We start from the raw sequence: 25,177 nt of genomic DNA, 5'->3' as shown, positions 1-25,177 counted from the left end.
TCATATGCCCGGTGTGTTCCATACAGACGCTGATTGATCACATTTCATAGAGACTTCCTGTTGGCAGACCAACTGGGAGTGAAGAGAGGAAAGCCCGCAGAAACTGGGAGAAGCTGGCCTTTTATAACCACAGGCTTGGAGACTGGGAACAATCTCCTCCCTGGAGCAACCCACAACCTACTCACACAGTCAATCATTCAATTAGCCAAGCTCACCGGCAGCCCATCACACATAGACGCCACCGCAGCAGGAGAGGGAGAGAACATGCACAAGGAGATTAAAGCACATACTCAAGTAGGCCTACATTGAAAACTGAAAAACCCTGACTATGACGTCATCCATGATATATAGCCATAATATAATAACCATATCCAACAACATAGGCGTTGTATATGGTTATTATATCATGGCTATGAACCAATCAGATTGCATGATTTGAAGTTTAAGAGCACCATTTTCCACCTAAGGTTGGGGTGGAAGATGTTTCAAATAAACTTTAATTTAGGAGACCAAGGTTCATGTCCTGTGTGAGACCAAAATTCCGCGGTCACTTTTTGAAATCCCAATGACGTCCGTGACATCACATTAGGGCCTCAATTTAGAAGCTTTGGTGACTCATTTTAAGCCAAAACTAACCCTAACCCTAAATACCACATCAGCAGGTGCAGTAGTCCGCCAGTCTACACTTGGTGTATTCAGCCAGGGGGTCTCTGTGAAACATGTTTTGGCAGCATCAGTGGTAGAAAGTAACAGTTACTTGAGTACTGTACTTTTTTGTGATGAAATATGTTTTAATAACGAGTACTGTAATTAAGTACAATTTTGAGGTACTTGTATTTTACTTGAGTATTTGCATGTTATGCTACTTTATGCTTTTACTTCACTACATTTACTTAAGAGATATGGTTAATTTTCAAATGTAAAGTTTACATACAAAACATATGATCAGTTTGTCCCTGGGTGTGCTGGAAGCAGTGTCCCATCAATGATAATGATTTAATAATATAAAAGTACAACACTGACAATTTTACTTTTGTTACTTTAATTACATTTTCTTGCTAATACTTTCTTATTTTTACTGATGCATACCATAGCCTACACTAGAAGACTTTGAACAGACTTTGAAAAGACTAAAGTCTGACACCATCTCACATCTAACATTATAGACTGTCATAATATGTAAAGACTGGGGATCTTGCAGGGTCTGACATTGCAAGACTACAGCTAGATTCATTTTGAAAAATGTAACCAAGCTAGCTAGCTAGCATTAGCTGGTAATTTAAGGGATAGTTTGCCATTTAGCGTAGCGCGGCAACATAAAATCATAACCAAACCTGGCTCAAGCCATTTTCTGCTTCTTGTTTGGTGCTGGAGGGAGCACACTTTATTTACACACTTTATTGGTTATTGACAATGTTGACATGATTTAACTTAATTACCAAGACGCAAAGCTTACGATAATATCAAACATGTTTGATTTTGTCGGAACGTCAAGACCGGAAAAAGACTGATTCAACTTTCTGACCACCTTACACCAAAAGATTAAGACAACGGGAGCGTGCCCCAACTCCAGCAAGACTCTCATAATTTCCTAATTTGCTTCCCTGCAGGGCACGCAGGTGTAAACGAATGCTTTCATATGTAAAAATTGTACGAATCAAATGCTGGGGCTGTAGCAGCCACCATATCTCAACCCAATAGGAGATTTTGGACTGACGTTCTCCACCAGCTTCATAAAGATACCAAATGAGAATACATTTTTTTCAAGAATAGTGTGCAATCCCTCCAGCAGAGAAGCATGCCAAATATTAGGACAATAAATATTTTAGAGAGACATGTGAGACAAATGCAAAGTATTAATTCAGATTTTGTAAAATGATGTTGCAGAATGTTAGCCTGGTTGACACCAGACCCTTCTCAGTTGTGGTCTGGGCAAGGCTAATTCGCAGCTTGTTTCCAAAGCGGCGTCACCAATGGACACCGCTCAAATGTCTCTGGGCGCAATGGATAGTCCTTCAACCAATCAGACCAACGATCCGGGTGACATAGCAGCACCAGCGACATCAATGGGTTGCTGCGCTTCGGTAGCCGTCATGTTGAATGTAAACATAAAGCTGCTCGCCGTCGCTGCACTATCGTCATTGTGTAAAGCCCGCCTCAACGGTTGTGATTGGTGTAAAGCACGCCTCAACGGTTGCAATTGGTGCCTCGATTTGGAAAAATTGGAAATGGGTTTGAATGGGCTCTTGGCCAGACTGACTTGCAGAGCAAATCTCAAATTTGCCGGAAGTTCGTCAGGGTTTTCCCAGGCTAGCAGAATGTCAGAAATGCTGTAATCTTTGCACACCACACTCCCCATTCAGATTCTACCTGTAATCGTTGCACTGTATGTGCTGCACATGCAAACAATCCTTTGTGGGTGATTGAAATACAGAGTACTGTGTGCTATTTCTGTTGTTGTCATTGTGATTCCTAGTTCACAGTCGGAATTCAGCTTGGCTCTTTGATCCATAATCCCGTAATTGATTGTGGCACTTTAACCCAAAGTGCCCCGCTGCGTCTTCAATCGACCCGCAGCCATCTCCGTCGCATTCTCTTAAACGGAGTGATCCTCCTGGTGTGAAAAATGGAAGAGTGGCGGAGGCAGCCCCTGTGCCACTGTGCCACACACGGTGCACAGGAGTGGGTGTAAGCTGGAAATGTATGAAAGAGGAAGAGATATATCAAAGATGAGATCTATTGCTGCTGGTGTTCAGTTAATCAGTTGATCAGTGAAAAAGCTTTTTCCCCCAGAGTCTTCCATCCTGTTTTGTTTTGCTGAAGTGGTAGAACACAGATGTTGGGTGTTGTCTGTTTTATGTCTGCGATGCTTCTAAAGAGCTCATATTATGTCATTAGTTTAAGTGTTAAGTTTTTTGTGCCCTGTGAAAAGCAGAAAAACAATAATTATTTCACAAAGGTATGCTAATAGAGATCCCTATGCTGAAAGGAAGGACACTGAAGAAGTAAAATATTGCGTGTGGTATGTGTTGTAAACAATGAGTGGAGTGAATATTATATATATATATCTCACTGTAGGGCTGATGAGTACAAATCTCATTTATTAACACCAATTGTTTATCTTTTTGTTGCTCTTTGAAGCAATATTCCTATACTTTACTAACTCATTTTGCTTCCATGGTCATGTTGCTCTGGATGTAATTAATTTGCAGTATGCTCATTTCAACAGATAGATGCAGAATCAGCTTTCCCTTTCTCTCTAAATTTTTCCATCAAGATTTGAAATTTCACTATGAATACCAAGCACAGCCTCAACCTGTTTGCCTATTGTAAGACATAACATGGTATAGGCTATTTGGAGTATAATGTATTAGGGTTGAGATGAACTATGCTAATGATTGGAGGAATAACATATTCAATAACTTATCTAGCGACCTCATTACACTGATTTCTTTATCACAAACTCCTTTTCTGGGTCATTATAGAGGTTTGAGGGGCCAGTGAAGCTAGGCAGGTTTCAGAAGTTCTTTGATTCAGTTTTCTTCTGCTGCTGCTGCTGTTGGAGAGGTGAAGAAATGTATTTTGTCATTATAGGTGACCCAGAGCTGGACAGGATAGAAAAGGACCTACTTAGATCCCAGTGGATTTGATATCCCCTTTGATTCTCAAATTCCCCTCCTTTTCTTCCTCACATAAGTAATCTGGATATCAAAAAGCCCTTGTAAAGAAGTTTAAGTTTTTTTTGCCAGTATGTTACTCCTGGCTGCTATATTCTGCACTCAGAGCTGGCAATGAATGGGGGTTAAAGAGATTCATAAAGCCCTTTTAATCATCAGCCATCGACTGAAGTTGTTCACCCAAGAACTGTGAAATCCATGTGGTCAAAAAGGTTGGCAGGCCCCGGTGCTTCTTGTCCTCTGAGTAGCATGTAAGTAGGGATGGCTAAATGAAGCTTAATGAAGCTTTGTGAAGCTTCATGAACCTCTTTTTTTTTTATTTTCTGAGCCCACTAGATGGAGATCATTTGGCCATCACTACATATGAGGCATTAATTCTGGAATTTTGCCAGAAAAACAACAACAATAGTTTGGCCACACTTAAAATGAGCTTTACATGTATATTCACAAGCAAATAGTCTTATTCTTTACTGCATTTACTGGCCCATTGCTACTCTTCTTAATGCCGCCAACGGTCGATAAGCAGAATTACATCAAAATAATGGCAGGATTGTAGCCTATATTGCGTTGCCTGCTGGACTAGTCCTTACTGCAGTTAATTGTGTATGGATGAGTGTAGGTATATAGGCTTATGTATATACATATAGTTAATATAAGCCCCATCAGTCAACCTGTAGTTTATAACTAGTCAAGAGCATCCATAAGTCACAGAAACTTATAATTCATTATAAGTCACATCTATAAAGTTTTATTACTGCTGATATAGTTCATCTGCAAGCACTATGTGTGTTCATGAAGCATTATGAATTAATGATAATTCTCTATGAATGCCCTCATGATGCACTATTGATGTGGTTTTCCTAGAAAGTTTTTCTCACCTCTCATCTCAGAGTACAGATAGACGAGGGGTTAAAGAGTAGATGGAGGAGTGGAGTGCCACGCCAACATTGTCTTAATGTCTTTTTTTTTTTTTCCTCGCTTTCTTTTGCTTTCTCAGAGTAAAAATGAATGTCTCCTTTTAAATGCTTCGTCCAGTTTGTCTGAGAGTGTATTCCCATTAGAAGGGTCCTATGATAACGATGGCTCCATTATCCAAAGACCACACTCACATTCCAGGAAAGGAGCCAAGATGATGTTGTAAAATAAAAGTTGAGTTAAGGCACTCATTCTTGCTTATCATTTCACTTGGACAATCAAAATACCCTTCTGTTAGATGCATTAGATTAAATGTTGATGACCATCTATTGCAACGCCGTCCCACAGGGAACCTTATACTGTTAGCAGCTTGTTCACCGTGGGTGCAGGCCAACAGCCTACAGCCAGTAACACTTACTTATACTGTTTTTATTCCCCTGGCAGGAAGTAGATGCGGGAAATTGAATGTTCTTCATGAGCACATATAACTATATAATGGCTGTTTTGAGTGCTGTTACCATGGTAACTTTGCTTCACACCAGGTCTCTGCCAGAAGCACTTTGGTATGGAGTGAGAGATGTGATGTTATATACTGTATTTAGCGAACTTAAAATCATGTAAGGCTAGCACATCAGAGACAGAGACAACATTTTAATAATCTGCATCATGTGCAGAAACGTATGTAAGTACAAACCCAAAAGCTTACTGTCAGTGAGCCAAAATTTATTTTCAAATTCCAAGAAGGTGAGGTTAAGGCTAAAATTTAAAACACATGTGAATGTATTTGTATGTACAAATGAAGCAGTTACGAAAGAACAAAATTGGTTATCATTATTTTGGTATTGTATCTAGACATTGCAAAATGGACTCGCTTAGACCATTACTCAATTCTAATGGACAATGCCCTAGCTGAAACGTTACATTTATTTATGCAGTCCTGACCAGGTTTGGACAGCTTGAATGAATAAATAAAAAATATCTTTGTTGACTCAGCAGCTGACTTGTTGTTTCTCAGTTTGTTCAGATTGTAAGGCACATACACATTTCACATCTACTGTTTCATTCAGATTCATGATTTAAGACTTTGATTTTTAAGTTGTTGGAACTATTACCTTGAAGGCAGCCAGTGCTGAAGTCAATAGGTAAGACAAATAGACCCCAATTGTCTGTAAAAAAAAAAAAAAAAAAAAAAATATATATATATATATATATATATATATATATATATATATATATATATATATATATTCAGCCTATGCATTGTTTTCAATTTATCTTGTCAAAGTAATCACTTATTCATTGTCACTATAATAAATTATCACTTAGATAAGATGGCTCTTTAGCATTGAGCACCCTATTGTGCATAGACGTTTGTCAAGGGCCAGGCACCTGTATGGAAAAAAATATATACAGTACATGTGCAAAATTATGTTTTCTGATTGGTTGGCAGGTGTGGATTAATGTCTAGTAAACAGACAGTATAACAGGAAACCTGTGTTCTAACTTACCATTCCAAATGAATGCATTAAACTCTAGTTGAGGCCATCAACAAGATGAAGATCTTGAAGCTAATGTAAAGGCAGGGTTAGTAATAGAGCTTCACAATTAATCACGTTTCCATTGAAATTGCAATATGGACCAGTGCATATTTGTTAAATATACCCATAAACAATGGGTCAAACCATTCTGAAGTATTGTGGTGCTGCAGATACATTCCAGCCTACAAGTTGTATACTTCAGACCAAAGAAAATACCTTTGTTTGGTACAGATCCTCCCAAAAATAACGCTATAATCTTTTAATTTTAAAATTTTATATTAAAAATGATCATGCCCTTCAATATCGTGAATCATATCACTATCGCGTGGGCTATCAATCAAAATAATTAGATATTTTCCTAATATCGTGCAGCCCTGGGAGGTAATGTTGAAACTTTAGCAAGATTTGGAAGTAGCTTCTCCTCGGGGCTCCGTCTTACCCTTCCTCCTGCCCTCAGGGGCGCGACCCACACACAGATGTGCATGAGCGCCGCTGCTTCAGAGCAGAGCAGAGATAGGACTGCAATTTTACTTGATGTCTCATTGCGGCGACGATGTGCATTGAGCTTGGGCTCGTACACGGAAGGGGTAGAATACGCCCAGCCGGGCAAGGAGGCATTTCATTGTTTCTTTCCAAGCGGGCCGCAACGCAGTGATTGGTGGGCATTTTTACAGGATTTTAACAATTTCTGTTGTTGTAGAAGAACCCCTAATTTTGACTCAACTTTCTCTGTGACACAGCCTTTGAAACAAAAGGCTGTCTATCCCACTGATAAGTGATTGTCTGTTGTTACTGAGACCCACCCCTAAGGAGCTCCCTGGGTGCCTTCAGATAACACTGTGACAGGTGAGGCAGGGGAGAACACCAATACCAAACCACTAACTACACAATACACTACACACTGCAGCCCAGTGCAATGCACCGTTCAGTCCTTATCAGGATGCTCCAGCCAGCCCCCAGAGGCTTGCTAAACACATATCGCAGAATATTCCCTACTGAATTAGCACATGGGACTACACACATGGGTGTAAACTAACCAACTCCACAAATGTACATTTGTGTGGTTGAGGTTTTCCAATTTGCATTTCGATTTCAGAATATTATGCCCCAATTCTCTTATTTTTTCCAGCTACCGAGTCCATCAGCTCTTTTTAGATTACTCCCTCTCAAGCTGGAGCAAAATCTGACCCAGCAGGGACCCAGGTAATGCCAGGTGAAGCTAGAGAGTTTTAGCACATCATTGCACATAATCCCCTCGAGTTAAACCCTGACCAAACTCCGATTTGGTGTCCAATCCACACAAGAACATTTAAACTTCATAGAAAAATGCAACAGTTCCTTCAAGCATATACAGTGTTACTACAAATGATGAATAATGAAAAAAAACATTAAAAAATAACATCAAATTTAAAATAATTAATTTCCTAATGGAAATGACATGAAACTATGTAAATCAAAGCTATACATTAACCTTTGAAACCAGAAATAATGAACAAATGGGTAATTTGGCCTCTACAGTAACAACACGGTCTCACGGCAGTTCGTGAAATGGTCACATTATTTTTAATCTATTGATTCGTGTACACAGACACGATTATCTCGTTTATTTCGTGTTGCTGAGAACAGGCATCTATAAGGAGGTTGGGGTTTAGGAAAAGAAGAACAGGGAAAGGATACGTCGACAAACAAATGTAACTTTGTGTCAGTCTTGCTCAGACATGAGCAGAATGGCACCACCGATCTAAAATGCATTTTTCTGCAATAGAAAACTTTGATGTGAATGTCCTGACTGAAATTAAGTCAAAGAACTATATTCTTGACAGTAAATCTTACAGACAGAACACAGAACTATCTAGCTTGTGTTGCAGAGACCCAAGTCTGTCCATAGATAGACAGAACAGTTCCACAGAACCATGCCTGCAGGCTGGGATAATGCCAGGGCTGATTGAAATCTTTGACTCAAATCCTGGCCCTGTTTGAAGTTGGATGCCCCCTTACTGTGCTTGCATTTCTCTGGGTTGCAGGTGTCTGGTCATGATAGCGCCCTAGGAACGCAAACACAGATAAAATGAACTATTACCCACAATTTGATTGAACTGTCATTTCCCGCACTCTCTCTCACTCTTTTTTTTTTTTTTTTTTTTACAAACCTGACAGTGTTGTGTTTCTTTCAATCCATTTTATGTTCCAGCAATAGACTCTTGCTGTAATAACCTCAGGAATATAATAAAAACAAGGTTGATTCCTGTGTCCTCTATAATCTATTCATTATGAAAACATGATTTAGGAGCCTTGCTGTTTGTCTGTAGTGATAATGTCAGTCTTTTGTGACTGTGAAACAAGTAAAGCTGGCGGATCAAAACCTCCTCGCATTGCTTTAGTTAGTTCACGTGTAATCATTCTTCAAATAAGCAGCTATGTGAAAAAAAGATTTATGAGTGAAAATGTTTCACAGACTTTAAAAAAAGGTAGGATCAAATACAGATCTCATGAGCTTAAAACGGAAAAAAGCTAAATAAAATTGTGTTAGGAGTTAAGAGGATCACAAGACCACTCACACATCCGTCTCCCCAGCAACGTGTTTTCAGCAAAGCCCGGAGGCAAAAAAATCAACATTTCACATATTTAGTTGCTGTGTGGTGTTCAGGCCCTTTAGAGATCAAACCGCCAGTCAAGATTTAATTTTTTCTTAAGTCCGTCTTTTGGGCCGCAAGCAGAAGACTTTTCCTCCATGAAAAACCATGAAGAGTTTTGACCTCCGGACATGTAGAATAAATCAATCTTCTTGTTTGCAGGTATTTGCTCTGTTTTGGTTCGCAGCAGCAGGTAGACGTGTTACAGTGCTGGACAAAGTGTGGGCCTGTACTCAAACAGCTCATTTCTGCAACATTCCATAAGGCGTGGTACTTGGGGTTACATACACATAGCAGAACTCCGAGTCTCCTGGAGCTCTAACGGCAGAGATTACAGATACATTCATATTCATTCTAAATTCAGACCTAGTACTCTGTTTTTCCATCCTTTCATCTGAAAACATCACAGTAAATATGGACCCCCCCGCCCTCTGCGAAAGAAATGATTTTTTACAATCTGTGCAGCTTAATTCAGCAGCCCCCTAGGAACAGAGCTGGAGTTATTACATCTAATACATAGGTGCATGGAAGGCAGTGCTGTTGCAGCACGTGAAGTTGCAATGTGCTGTATGGGCTGATATTCAGTCACCACGTAATGATGCAATTCCTTCCTTGGCATTTGATATTTCTGAACAGTTGAACAGTATGTCCTTGTTGAAAAATCTTAAAATCCGGCAGACATGCGACAATTTAAAATGCCTCACTCTAAAAATGTTTGGATTCAAGCAGACAGGAAAAGAAGCACACTGCAGAACACTTGAGTCAAGTTTAAAAAATAAAGCACCGCCTCAAGCACCACATATTTTAAATCCAATAGAGGACCACAGATTTAAGCCAATATCACTCCAAGACGGCTATACTTTAAACTACGCACGTCTAATAAATCCCAACCAAAAGATTTGAGCAACTGTGTGATTATGTGTTGTTGTCAGTTTAATTTACTCACAGTGCCTCGTAACACACAGTATGTGTACATTTACAATAACTTTGTCATACGCAAGCTTTCTTGAATTGGAATGAATTTTGGTGGAACTACGCCCATAATCAAAATGCATACATCTTATTCCTATGGTCTAAGACAGTACAACAGTAGTATACATGTACAACACTGTCCCAAATCCAAAAACTAGAGGGCTTAAACTCAAATGTCTGAAACTGTCATCAAGTATAAAGTCTGGAACTGCTCCATTGACAATGAACTGGGAAAGATGTTGTAGATGACACTGAGAGCACCCAGGGGAATGTTCTTAGTATATGGGGACATTTTCTGTTTCAGAAGTGAGAACAGTACAATACAATAAAGCTTGTTTGGGTATAAAAAATGAAGACCACAAAATCCATCTCCCATTCATCATCTACATAGCAGCTCCAGACTTTATACTTGATGACATCACAAGTGTGAGACTTCTCTTGTTTCTGGCTTTGAGAGAGAGTAGCTCATGTTCACAACTATTGATTGAACTTTCCTGGGTCATGGAAATAACACTTTGGAATTCTTATTTCCCCTTCAAGTTCGATTAGTTTGGGCCACTTGGGTGTCTGCAAATTGTAGTCTGGATCAACTGAAGTACATTTCCCTCGGATGTCCCTCACCTTATGCTCCGCGTCTGTTCGCTTCAGGAAACACAACAAAGTTCAAGCTAGCAAGCTACACACTGACAATGGCAAGTTTTGGAGAAAATTAGGATCGTTCAACAAGGCAGGCCTGCTTGGTTCTTTCGAGTGGCGGCAAGCTTGACTGCTGTCTATTTCTGTGAGAGAAACGTTGAAGCTGCTACAGTTTGCATGTTCTGCTGCATCGCTGATTTAGAAACACATCTGATTAAAGGAGCCATAAAGTCAGTCTTGCGGAGTATATATAGTTGGTGCGGTTGGAGGTCGGATCACATTCTCACCACAAACAAACCGCTTTCAAAGCGTTCTGAGACCACCTCATTAAGTCTCGGTGCGTTTGTTTGGTCCTCTTTTGGTGCGCAACCCAACTGTGATTGCTGCGTTCTCACCTGCCCAAACAGACCGCACCAGCGTGGCAAACGAACTCTACTACGATTCAACCGAACTAAACGAGGCAGGTGTGAAAGTGCCCTAAATAGCTTACATTTCTGTATTGTGTGAACCGTTAACTTCATTTAATATTGTATGCGGCATTTTCTTTTAAGCGGTGCAAATTTTCCACCAAAACAAGCTCCTTCCCGAGACCATTTTGCAGCCACCAGAAAAGTCCGGACTTCCGGAACTTTCGGTTTGAACCTATCCAAAATTACAGGTGTGAAACCTCCCCCGGACCACGGCCCAGACCAAACAGCCAAAATGTTGTCAGACCAAAAGGGTTAGTCTCGGTCCAGATCAAACTGAACAAATCGGTTTGTTTCTAGTGTGAAAGCATTTTTTGGATGGTTCGGACATTCGGATCAAATACAGGAAGTTCTGGCAGGCTATCTTCGTGTTATAATACCGGGGGAATAGCTCAGTGTTTCTTGTGTACATGAGGCAGCGTGACAGTGAATGCGCTCAGAGCAGACAGCTGTTGGCTATAAGAGCAGAAAGAAAACAGCATTTTACTTGTTAAGTGGTAGTAAATGTACAGTGTAGGTTTCAGTTTGTCAGTTTGAATAAATGCTGTAGCTCCTCAAAACCCAAGTCAAGTTCCAGTGTCTTGCTTCTCAACAATGCAACATAACAAAAAGAGCAGCAGTCAGAAATAATTCAGACACCAGAGAGAGAATACGAGAGGACGGGGAAGCCCGTCTACAAACCAATCAAGTATCGGGAGACACGGCTCACGTATGTGATGACGACAGGACGTAGTTGTCATGTATAGTTCTTTAGTGCGCTTGCATAACTGCAGTATGGAACCAAAACTATCCGGATCCAATGTATCAAATCTATCAAAAACATGAACCATGGTCCAGACCTTGGTTTGGACTTTGCGGTGTGAGAAGGCCCTAAATCTGATTCTAGCTCACACCACTGTGGAAATATCTTTCATAAAAAGTACAAAAAAAACATATGTCTTTGAAAATAACTAATCTTTATGATCCCTGTGTCTCTGGATAGTTGGATGATCTCAAGATATGTTAATCAAGGGTCTCTTGCCTTCCAGTTCTCATGTAGCATGCACTCATCTTTAATCACATATTGTATGGTAAGGGCGAAGGAACGACCGTTAAGTATTCTCTTCCAAACCCTTATGAAGCTCTCACAGTCCACACCAGAATGTGCTTTCTGAATGTTTAGGCCTCTCGGGATCATCTTATTTCTGTTATATTGTGAAATAGTAATGGCATGCCATCTGTTATGAATGTTGTGCAGCTCTTAACTCTTCTCCAGAGAGCCCATGGTCTCTTTACTGAAGTACATCTTTATAGATAGGTTACATATATATAGTTTCAAGTGTACTCAAAATAAAAATGTGTAGTATTCATTGTAACGAAAAACAATGTCATCCAATGTAACATTGCAGCTCACGTTTATGTTTTTAAAAGTTTTCGACAATGGTCATTTATGGCACAGAACATAAATAGATATACCAGGCTTTGGTAAGGCAGGCTATACTAGTAGGGGGATTTGTTTGCAAAATGTAGAAACATATAGAATATTACCAGGATTATCCTATTATATACACTTAAAGTAATCTCATTTAAAACAGTATGTGGTTGTAAATCCTTCATGTTCTGCCCTGTACTGCAGCCATCTTCACTTGTTGCACATTTAGTTTTTTTTTGCCTTCAGTCTGGTCTTTAGAAACTTTATTTATTTTACAAATAAATAACACATACAATTCATGCTAGGTGTGATTGAAGAAGGGCCACAATGGCTTGTTATCTTCATTATTGATTTATCTGTCAATATTATTTTCAATAATAGGCTATATAAGTTGTGTAGGCTATGACATGTCAGATGTATGTTTAGGATCAATGTCCATTGTTTTAAAATTGGGAACTATGCATTCTCAGTGTGATGACTCCCACATTGTTCACCTAATATGGAGGTACAAACTCTGAGTCAGCACATTTTTCGTTTCAAATACAATGTGCCATAACAATAAAAATGACGTCACAAGCTTACTACTTTCTCACTGCACTGTAATTTAGTGTTGCCAGCAAGGCATCTTTATTTGGATAGTACATTTCAGCAAAAAGACAATTCAAAGTGCTTCACATAAAACATTAAAGAGCAATTAAAAACATTTGTTAAAGAGAATATAAAATAGAATCAGACAGGTATGAAATACAAGAATAAAAAGTTACAGTGCAGTGTAAAATATAAAAAAAATACTTTAAAAAAAGGCCCCACCAAAAAGAAAAGTATTCAGCCTTGAGTGAGAGTGAGAGTTGCAGCACAGCTACAGTTTTCTGGGAGTTTGTTCCAAATATGTGTTGCACATAAACTCAACACTGTTTCTCCATATTTAGTTCTGAAAGCAGACCTGTCCCAGACGACCTGAGAGGTCTGGATGGTTCATAATGTAGTAGCAGATCAGACGTGTATTTTCAAGAAAACACTTTACCAGGGGGTGCGCAAAAACCATGCTCTCTCCATAGCCTTCATGGCAGGATGAGATGGTCGCTGCGTAGGCTTTGACCGTAGATGGAGCCAAATCATTAACCACTAATGTTCCGCTTCCTACTCCGTGCACCAGCGTTGGGAAGCAACACGCTGTAGTGGAAGGGGCTCTAGCGTTCTGGATAGTGCGCACCACGGCAAGATGCAAGCCTAATTTCTGCAAGCGTTCCGCTCAGCAGCCAGCCCCGCAGCCGGCTGTGACAGAGCGTCCTAGCGCCACGGCAGTTGCAAGGGGGGACCCGCCAACAGCTGAACCAGAGTCGGGAACCAGGATGCGCTGGTGCGCTCCGGTGTCACTAAGATGACTGACAGATTCTTCTCCTGGATGCGTTCCAGGGATAAGAGGGATAAGAGGGACCGGAGGAAAGCGTATAGGAGGGTTCTGGGCCAGGGTTGGTGGGAGAAGGCGTCTATGCCGAGGAGTGGATTGTCCCGTGTGCTCAAGGAAAACCACAGTGCACACTGTGTGTTCTCTCGTGAGGCGAACAGATCCACTTCTGCTTTCCCGAACCTGCTCCGCAGCTCCTGAACAATAGAGGGATTCAATTTCCACTCGTTGTGGGAGGGCCCTCCCTTCGACATTAGGTCTGCCGCCCGGTTCAAAACCCTGGGGATGTAAACAGCTTTGAGGGACCACAGATGACTGTGGGCGCACAGCAGGAGGCTCCTGGCCATTTCCAATAGCTGGGCCGAACACACGCCGCCCTGGCGGTTAATGAACGCTGCTGTAATGTTTTCTGTCCATACGACAACATGTCTCCCTGCTACCACTGGGTGAAGTGTTTAAGACCTTCAGCACCGTGGACAGCTCCAGGCAGTTTATGTGGAGGGGGGGGGCATCCTCCTCCCACCACCTGCGACTCGCATATTCCTCCCCAGCCAGTAAGGGACGCGTCACGTGTGACGTCACTTTGCCCAGGGGAACCCCGGTTGCGAGGGTTCGGGGGTTTCCTCAAAATGCCAGTTCTGACTGAAGAGAGGGAGGAATGGTCAGCATTCGCCACTTGTGGCGTATAGCTCGAGGCGCTGGCGGTGAGACCACCTCTGGATTATCCTCATGTGGAGGACACCCAGGGGGGCTACTACGCGACCCGAAGACATCATGCCCAGAAAAAACATCACAGACAACGCTGACAGTGCCGCATATGGCGTTGTGCGCGACAACAGAGAGATCAGCGCGTCTCGTCTTGGCGTTGACAGCCTGGCCCTCATGACAATCGAGTTTATGTCCATGCCCAGATAAACTATTGATTGTACGGGGAGCAGTGAGCTTTTTTGCCAGTTTGTGGCGAAGCCAGTGTTTGCAGATGTCGCAAACTTTCATAGTTTGCAGCGCTGCCTTTTCCAGGGAGGGGGCCAGAATGAGCAGACCATCCAGATAAAACAGGGCACTGATGCCTTTTTTCCGCAACGGCTGAAGTGCCGTCTCCATGCACTTGGAAAAAGTGCGGGGGGGCAGTGAGTACCTGACCAGCAGCCGGTTGTACTGGAATGGGCCCCTTGGAAAATAAGCGCAGGAATTTCCTGTGTCTGGGAATAAGTGGATGTGAAAGTATAAGTCTTTCAGATCCACAGACGTGAACCATTCGTGGTGGCGCACACATTCCAACACTTGCTTGACCGCCAGCATGTGGAATTGGCGCCCCGTAATGCACCGGTTGAATTGGGACAGGTCGAGAATAGGACGCAACCCGCCTTTCTTTTGTGTGTCACACTCATCCATGCCGCGATGTGCTCCGAAACCGGGCGTGCGCATGTTTGTGTTTACAGACATGGCCAGCAAGGAGCGCAGAGCCCATGTGATCGTGTCGCCCAGCCCATGGTAGGACTTTGTTGCCAGGGCGGCGGCCGGTCACCGGCGACTGGGGCGGGAGCGCCCACCGGGTCGCTGTCGTCCTCATCCCGCTGGCATAGCCGGGGGGAGAAGAATGACTGAGCGGCAACGCCATAGCGCTGCGGAGCGCGTTTGCTCCCGCTGTCTGCATTGTGAGAGAGCGGTGGAGCTCCGCGTGCTGCGGTGGGCTGGTGTGTGCTTGTCATAGATATATACACCTATGTGTGCTTGTGTGGGGAACGACTGTCATGTTGTCCGCGCATTGTTCAGTGGGAACGAGGGCTGTTGTGTCTCCGGCACTTAACCGTAGAGGGACAGACGTTTCTCGCGCCCTGACATAGCCACGCCGTTGTGGCTCGGGGGTCGGGTTAGACCAGGTGGGGGACACCTTCATTGTCCTCCGGCTCCGTGAAGCCTGCCGGTAATGTGCCGGCAGCCGCTGCGGAGGGGGACCGGGCGGAGTAGCGGGGCTCAAAGCCTGGCAAGACGCCGCCGCAGCATTTTATGGCAGTTGCCATGGCGACGGCGCTGCTCTGGAGGAACGGGCTTCCCAGAGCCGAGCCTTCGGAGCCGCTCCGCCTCTTCGACCGCTTGGTGAGGAGGGACGTAGCTGTCTGATGACGGGGCCCAAATAGTCCATCGGGAGCTATGGGGCCATACAGAAGCTCGCGCCTGACGTCAGTGGGTAGCTGCGACATGTGGGGCTAGGTGTTTCGCTGGGCCACAGTCTGCCACGCCCTGACTCTGGACAACGCCACCGTGGACGCCATGGTCAGGGTGAGGGTGGCGGTCATGGCCTTGCTAATCTCCGTGGCTAGCTCCGGAAGAAGAGCTCCTGGAGTGGTGGCCATAGCGGAGACGGCAGAGGTTAGCATACCTGATCCTGGGGGAAAAGGCGCGGGTTTCCGGTGGCCGAAAAAAAGCAGCCTCTGGAAGCAGAATGGACGCCAGGCTCTGCTCCAGGATGGGTTACCGAAGGGAAGCCCACTTCTGTGTCGCCTTGAACCCGAGTGAACGGGGCGTAGCGAGAGACGGGAGCCTTCAGTTTCCCGGGCTGGGAGAGAGAGAGCCTCCTCCACGAACAGCCGAATGATCCGTGAAGCGCGGCCAGAGTGGAGCCCATGAGAAGGGCGGCTCCTGAGCGTAACATCCCCGCTCAAGAGGCAAAGAGCGGGGGCTGGAAGCTCAGCTCAGCTGGGAGCGCTATGCCTCTCTGGTCTGCCGCCTTTTGATGATCTCCAGCAGATCCAAGAAGAGAGCCTTAGCGGTGGAGGCCACCCGGCCGTTTCAGAGATGGGGAGAGCCGCAATGAGAGGGCATCAATCCCCGTCTCAAGGTCCAGTCCTCCCAGGGGGGAGGAGGGACAGCCGGTGACGGAGGCGTTATCCGAGGGAATCAAGCCATCGGGCTCGTGCTCGTCGATAAAGCCTTCCTCCAGCAGATCAAGGGTGTTGACGGATTGCCGTCTGTCTGCCCAGCTGCCATCCCCTTCCCCGCTAGCTTGACAAGCCAGTAAGCTTCCGCCCGCCGGTTAAGCTCTTTAGATGGCGGGCGGGCGCAGAACTGGCAGGAGGCGTCGGGGGCAAGAGCCGGGCCGGCGTGAGCGGCGCCGAGGCAGGTCTCGCAGCGGGGATGGAGGTCCGGCGGCGGGATGTAGCCGGTCCGGCAGACTGTGGGGCAGAGGCGAACACCGCTGGAAGTTGTGCGGATCCAGGGTGTTGACGGATTGCCGTCTGTCTGCCCAGCTGCCATCCCCTTCCCCGCTAGCCTGACAAACCAGAAAAGCTTCCGCCCGCCGGTTAAGCTCTTTAGATGGCAGGCAGGCGCAGAACTGGCAGGTGGTGTCGGGGGCGAGAGCCGGGCCCGCGTGAGCGGCACCAAGGCAGGTCTCGCAGCGGGGATGGAGGTCCGGCGGCAGGATGTAGCCGGTCCGGCAGTTGGAGCAGAGGCGAACACCGCTGGAAGTCGAGTTTGTCTTCATACTGCTAGCTTGAAGAAAAAGTGGGAGATGAACAACGGGTCCGCTCTGTACATATACAGTATCTGCGGACGTATTTGAAGCCCGTACTGTACGCAAGGGTGGGAAAGAAAATCTTCACAACTGCGCATGCGCAAAGGGATAAACCCAATAGCATAGCCTTAGAGGGCGAAGCCTATACGAAATAGAACTGGAGTGATGTGGTTCACTTTCTTGGTCTTAGTTGCGCATTGTAATAGACTAATCAGATACAGTCCATTGTCACAAGTCTAAAATACTCCCACGTACTGTATAACTGTACTGCCATCGCATCAATACGGGGTCCAAATCAATATCTGATTGAATTGCAAAACTTACAATCAAAATCTAATCAAGAGTGTGAAATCCTGCCAAATCCCAACCCTGTAGTCACTCAGCTAGCTCATTCATAGCTCAACACATAAGGACCCAATACACTTAGGATTTAGACAAGCAGCAGCCAACATCCCAGACTTATTGTAGGCAAAGTCTCCTTTGCTCCTTTTCAGCTTGTGTCTAATCCCCAGTGGAGCTTTGCCTTAACCCCCACCTGTCTAATAGAAACAGCTCTGACTGCCATAGGGGACTGACCACTCTTCTCAAAATTAATTGAATGCGACAATTATAATACCACGGTGCTCACCCTCTCTCCCCAACAAACACACAAGACACACAACTGCATGCAGGCAATAACTGGTTATAATTAGGCATACGCATGTACATGATTCTCATTTCTAATAAGTATCTACACAGACGCAGTATCTTCTACACAAAACAACTTGGTGATTTATGCATGCGCTAAATCTGCTGGTAAAAAAAACAAAAACTACTGCTCTCCAAACCTCTGCATGTCCGAAAACTGTTCTAAAGTTAAACATTCCCATAGCTGTGTTTAATAAGTTAGAGAAAATCAGAGGAATGTGCCTGAGGGTGGAAAGTCTGATTTCCTTTTTTCAGGGAAGGATTTATTTTAATCAAATTTGACTAGCAATCTGTGTTATAATTGGCTTCAAGATACAAATAAACGCTAAACACATCTCCGGGAGAGAGAAGCGGTCTTCATGGAACTAACTTGTTAAGTATATCCAGAGGGTGTATTGAAATCCCGAAACCATCCAATATTATGTCTGTTGGATATACAAAATGCAGTGTATCAAATACTTACATGAATGCTGTTTTTGATGTTCCTCTGATTGGACATGCTGCACATGTAGACCCTGATAAAGAACAGTCTATAAGGCTGTAGAAAATAGTCTTTAGAAAAGAAGTCATTGAGTTTAGTGGAAATACTGGCACAATAATGTTGAAATAATGTTAATATATATCTGGGCAATAACATGCTTTCAATACAAACAAACCTTTATTTGTTTGCCAAACACAGCCTTTTCATTGCCGAAAGTGGGAGAAACCTTCTCATTTGGGCTTTTGCTTTTTAACACAGGAAAGTGCAACTTTGCACGATTGCGCAGCCCAGTCTCATGCCAGGTCGTTATATAGTCACATTATTGTAATCTATTAAGTCGTGGACAGGTTACGTAAATGCCGTTTTTTTCGTGTGGCGATTACGAAATTGAAAGCAATGCATTTTAATGGGAAGCATATTTTGTGATCCCAGAACGCTGACGGTAGCGAGTAGTTGATAAGGCGAAAGTCCGCATAGGGAGGTTGGTCGGGGTGGTGGATGGGTCAGAAAACACAGGACTTTCGGGGTGGTGGATGGGTCAGAAAACACAGGACTTTCACCCCGGAGAGCGGGGATCGCGCCCCGCGTGTGGCAGTACCTTTGTCCCGTGTGTTGCAGTTCCTTTGTCGACGTGTCCCGCGTGTGACGGTTCCTTTCCCCGTTCTTATTTTTTCCTAACCCCAACCATCTCGTTATTGTGGCGTTTCATTTCCCCGTTGTGGCGTTTCATTTCCCCGTTGTTGTGTGCCCCTGCGGCCGGGGATCGTGTCCTGCGAGTGGCAGCCCGTACCGTTGTTTTGGCCGCCGTGCGGCGTTTCATTTCCCCGTTGTTGTGTGCCCCTGCGCGGGTGGATTGCGAGTGGCGGCCCGTCCCGTTGTTTTGGCCGGCGTGTGGCGCCTCATTTCCCCGTTGTCGCGTCCCCCAGAGCAGGTTCGAAAAGCGTGACCTGTAAACGTTCAAAAGTCGTTGCATATAAACGAAAAAAACGTCAAAATCGTAACCTGTACACGAATTTATGAATCAAAATAACGTCACTATTACACGACCTGGCGTGAGACCGGGTTGGATTGCGCGTGTCAAGTATTGACTGATTGCGAGTATTAAGCCTGTTTTATGGTTCTGCAGAGGCTCCATGCAGAGCTTTCGCCGTAGCCTACGTAAGTAGCCTGATGCTTGTACTTGTGCGCTTGTGTGTGCTTCGAGCCGGCTAGTTTGTGTGTGTGTGTGTGGGGAGTGGGTGATAGAGCGAGGGAGAAGTGAGAGAGTGGCGGCGATTAGCTTCGGAGCGATTACCAACTCTAGAGTCATAGTGCGAGAAACAAAGTGTCTCCCTTGTTCTTTCTGACCACGGTGGGAAATCTGTAGCAGGAAAAGTTAACCCTCTCCTTGATTTCATGTTGTTTATGGAGAACGAGAACCAGGAAATGAGTCGGGGGAAAAAAAGAATTCACTTGCAAACTCCTCTGGGCCCATTCATCTAACCTTAGTCAAAATCTGGGCTGCTGCATGTGTGGATTAACATAACTAATATGTTTCACTTTAGTTTCATTAATTATTTGCACCCTGCTGAGTGCTGGTGGTGGATATATTGTTTGCTCTTTTCCTCTTTTGCTTCTTCTTTTTCCTAGAAATGATCTGAAGCTCTAAGACCAAATCGTATAGCAACTGAACATGTTAGACAGTTTTCAAATCTTCCTCACTACTCAGCTGGAAAAGCAAAGCAAAACTAAACAAAAGAAAACTTCCGTTACTAAAGGTCAAAATGAACTTTCAAACACAAAACAGTTGTTAAAGGTCCAATATGTAATATTTGTACTGTAATAAATCCAAAAATGACACCAATGCCTCATCAGATATTAAGGAAACATGTTAAACTGAAATACTATCTTTTCTGACAACAATGCTAATTTCAATATTTTTCTTTTTGAAATTTACATTCCGTGACGGAATTTATGTTTATGTTTTGATCTGTGTGTGGTTATCAACGGCCCAGTTTGACAGGCAGGCCGGGTTGCCAGATATACCTGTAAAAACGTAAGCCCAGCGCGCTACAGCTGTAACGTTAGTACAGCCATGAAAGCAGCAAACAAACCAACAGGATCAACGGAGATAGATTCTACATGACATAAAAAAAAGAAAACAGCATGTTTCTAACAGTTGCGTGACCAGAGACGTAACAACCACCTGGTAAATATTGGAGATGTATTTGAAAGATGGAGACAGCTTAGAGCCCAAAAGGACGCAGAGTTGGCTTATTTTCTCCTGAACCGGTAAGCATTAGCTCCACGCTAATTTATCACAGCTACTAGGGATGGGCATTTTTTGTCATTTCAACATTTGTGTACTCACATTGAATTATATAGCTAGAGTACCTGAGTTGGTTACTCGCAAAAACAATTGAGACATAGCCAGTAAAGTTATCCCGACTGGTCCTGGCTAACGCCGCCATGCTAACCCTGCTAACTGTTAACGTTACCGGGAGGACCAGGCATGCAGCCCATGGCTGTTTACAGTGTGTAGCCTCTTCAGCGGCTGGAGCCGACAACGGTGAGTTATTTTAAGCCACGAGAGGGGGGCTGTAAATCGGAAAGAGGGGACTATGAGTTTGCAGTGTGTTTAGCGATTGTTGCCGTAATTCTAAGCCAATGAAGTGTGTTCCGTCGGCAAGGTAGTGGTATTTTTAGCGTTTCGTATTGTAATTCTAATCCGAGGAAGTGTGCCTGACTGGCGTGTGGAGAGAACAGTGAGGTTGTTGTGTTTTTAGCGGTTCATACTGTAATTTTAAGCCGAAAAAGTGTGTCTGTTAGTTGGTTACAGAGCTCCACGTGAGCACGGGCTTTTATGACTGTCAATATAGCCAGCATCTAACGTTAGCTACTCGGCTGTGCTGTGGAGTAATGTCTGGCTATGTGAGACTAGCATCTAACGTTAGCTACTCCGCTGTGCTGTGGAAAAGCGTCCAGCTACATTGTTGTGAATGCTGCGGTCTCAGCCTGGCAACCCCCGTGAACTTCGAGTCTGGGCAGGAGGGGGCGGGGGAGACGACTCTCCAGTATTTTGAATTGGTAGTGCAGTAACTATTTTAACCGCTAGCTGCCAGTATTACACACAATATTACATATTGCACCTTTAAAGCTAATGTGCCAACAACAGCAATTTGCTGGCAAACACCTTAGAAAAAGACTGCTAGCTGGCATAAATGGTAGCTGCTAGATCACACCCAATAATCGTGTCAACGTCAACACACAAGCATACTGCTCTGGCTTCAACACTTGAGCTTTTTGCCCGTCATTCGAACAGAAGACTGACTGTAACTGAGTATAATGACATTTTTGCACCAATAAAGGCTTCTAACCTCCCCCCCAAAAAAATAAATAAATAAATAAACGTGTTTTAACATGTTCCAGAAGCAATGTGATCAGAAATTGGGGAGAAATTATCATCATCAACAACTAAAAATACAGGCTTTCTTTGACGTTAGCATTTAGCTATATGTAGCAGTGGAATGACTGTTCCGGAGTAGAGCAGCAAAGTCATCAATAAGTCTTCTAAACCAAAAACTACACAATCAAACATGTTCCAACAGGAATTTGAACCGAAATTGGGGAGAAATTTTTAACATTGGCAACCAAGACTGTAAGTAAAATACAAACACCGGAGTAATGTCTTTTGACTGGTGTTGAAGCCCAAGGGTTGAGGCCTCTCTCATTGACGTTGACACGTGTATCCGGTGTGATCTAGCATCTACAGACATTAATGGACACAAACAATGCAGCTTTTAATATATTCAAAACCTTGGCTTTGCAAGTGTGTTAACCTACAAGGAAATTAATTCACACCATGTGTTAGGCCACAATGAATCCTGGGAGAAACACTGAATAAACACAACTGTTTGTTTACAAGAAAACTCCATACGGCACCTCTTAAGTAAGATGACATCCAAGTATGTTTTGTATAATTCGCCTATGTTTTATTTCAGTCATCATATGGACAGAAGCTGTGAACACATTTTGTAGGGGAGAGTGGCAGGATGTGTTTGGGGAATCAGCGGGAATTGGCAACCATAATAGAGACAATTTGAGAGCTAGTGAACCTCTCATGGGTATAGTGTTTCATTATTGGAATCATCAGTGTATCATGATGTGATCTTGTCTTGTAGCTGTGTCGAAGCTGGGGCTGAGACTATGTGGAGACTTGCAACTGGGGAATTAAGTTAGGCCTCAACTTGGCTGTGTGAAAGGAAAGCATAAAAAGATAGACTGTGGGTCATATAGCAACTGCTGGAGAAGCTTTGTGCTGTACTGATATATGCCATACACCGAGAGCAAATCAAGGTTTCCCTGATGCTGATTTTGTAAAATGTGATTAGCAGGTGATCATTTTTGGTGAAGCAATAATACCTAACTCCAGCAGCTTTCTTGTAAAATGTTTCTACATCTATAAGATGGATTGACACACATTTTAGTGCAGACATGCATGTTCCACATTTGGATACATCCAAATGAATTAGATCCACTGATCACTGATATTCCACTGATCTGTCCTCTATGCCCACCAGCAGGTTGTGCTTCAGAGCCAAATGTCTTAACAACAGTTCAATGGATTACAATGCATTTTGGTGCCAACATGGTATTTTTAAGTGCTTTGGTTTATCTATTTAATAGTTTAGTTTTCTTTACAATTGCAGCTTCAAAGAGCCGCCGGCTGGCTGCACACTCTTAAGTATTGTTCTTTTATATAATTTGAATAAAGTTTGCTTCCCTTATTTAGGTTATTGATCAAAAAGTTTGGGTTATATTTCAGTTAAACTATAGATCAGCATTCATCTGTGGAATGAAGAAAACTAGTCTTCTTTTATAATTGATTTCATTATTGTCAATTAATTGCCACTGTGGCTTTGGAATTTTTAATCACTAGAAGCCTTTGCAGAGAGTTCAGATATTACTTTTTTGAAAAGAGAAGGATGTTTGTGTTTTCTGGAAAAGAAACATAACATAGCTGGCTTGAAATAGATGATGCACTGCCTGTAACATCATGGAGGAAATTGAAAGTGAGAGAAATACTCTGTCAAGGCTGATTTGTTCTTTTCATTGCCTGAAGCCTTGTTCAATTGATTCAAACAGATTCTGAAATCCAAGAGGAAAGTGGGACAGACAGGCAGGTAATAGACAACTAAGAAGGTCAAAGTAAGATGAGACAGACCAAAGTGTTCAGAAGTACAGCAAACGCAAATGGAAGATATTGTAGTAAAGTCATGCTGAACATATTGTCCTGTATGTGGTGAAGTAAACATGTTATGACATTGAAATTTAAATTGTAATGTACACAACGTAGTCATTAGTAAAAAACAAAATGCGAGCAAGGTAATTCACTCCTACAGAGATGGAATTGACAGCTGTGAAACTATATGAAAAGAGAAAACTTTAAATATTTTCACCTTTCTAATGGCATAAATGATAATGCCATCTTCTTAGAGGGAGTAGAGGGAGTAGAGGGAGGCAGGCCAGACAAGTCCGATCCAGCAAGGGGAGAGTTCTAAGCCCGAAAAAGCTACCTCTCCTTATGACCTGTCTCTCTTAGTTACGCTGTTATAGTTACGCTGTTATAGTTCTAGACTGCCGGGGGACTTCCTTCCTTCCTTTGACACACTGAGCTGCTCTCTCCTCTCCCTTTCTATTACTATTACTATTACTATTTGTGTGTATCCCGTCCCAGAAATGCTTGTTACTAATCCTAGCTTCTGGAGAGTTTACTCCCCGGAGTCCTTATGTTTTTTCCCCCAGCGTATATTCTTGGAGAACGTTGGCACCAAGATCCTGGTTCCAGCTGTCGCCGTGGTCCTGCTGCACTCCCTGCCGAGCTCAGCGGTGCCCTGCAATGTCATGCTGCTTCCTGCTGAACCCTGCAGCTTCCCGCTACATCCAGTCACTGTTCCATTATTAATGTGACTACTATTGCCACTGTTCATCACACCCCCAACCCCATCAGTACCGCCTACAAAGAGCCTGGGTCTGTCCGAGGTTTCTTCCCAAGAGGGAGTTTTTCCTCGCCACTGTCGCACTGCTTGCTCTTGAGGGAATTACTGTAATTGTTGGAATTGTTGGGGCTTTGTAAATTATAGAGTGTGGTCTAAACCTAATCTATCTGTAAAGTGTCTCGAGATAACTCTTGTTATGATTTGATACTATAAATAAAATTGAATTGAATTGAATTCTTTAATGGGTATTTGTGCCCTGAAGCCAGGATTCTCATAGGGTCATAGTGACAAATGCAACATATGTTATCTCTCATTTAACGCGAGTGAGTGTATGTTTAATACGTTTTTTATATTCAAACAAAAAGGCAATCAAATCTGATTAGCATTACTACCATGGTGTCTTAACTCAGGTTTGTATACTCTTTGTCCAAATACTTGAACACACACATCTGATAGATACATCTCGCTGGGTCTTCACAACAGAAATAAAAGTGCATGCAGTGGGCATGAGGTCAAGCGCAAACTTAATGGAATATGTCATGTGTAAAGTCTACAAAGCTTTATTAATGAGTTAATGCTTTTACATGCTATCATAGTACAACACTTAATCACTCAGCTACATGCTATTTGACTTCATTTGAATCAAAATGGGGAATTTGACCTACATTAAATGCAATGTCAAATTTCCACTTGTTATTTTCTTATTGAACGCCAACCCGTTCTAAAGTGGTCACTGATGTAATGGCCTGTCCTGGCCCAAACCTCACATGTTGCATTATGAGAATATTAACCAAACTAAATATAACATTAGGTTGGAATTGATCCTCTTTAACATGTTTCATTCTGTGTCTTTAACA

The sequence above is a fragment of the Perca flavescens genome, chromosome 16 (genome assembly GCF_004354835.1).
Source record: "Perca flavescens isolate YP-PL-M2 chromosome 16, PFLA_1.0, whole genome shotgun sequence".
Classification (NCBI taxonomy): Eukaryota; Metazoa; Chordata; class Actinopteri; order Perciformes; family Percidae; genus Perca; species Perca flavescens.
The sequence above is the reverse complement of the archived record's forward strand: the minus strand, read 5'-3'. Positions refer to the sequence as shown.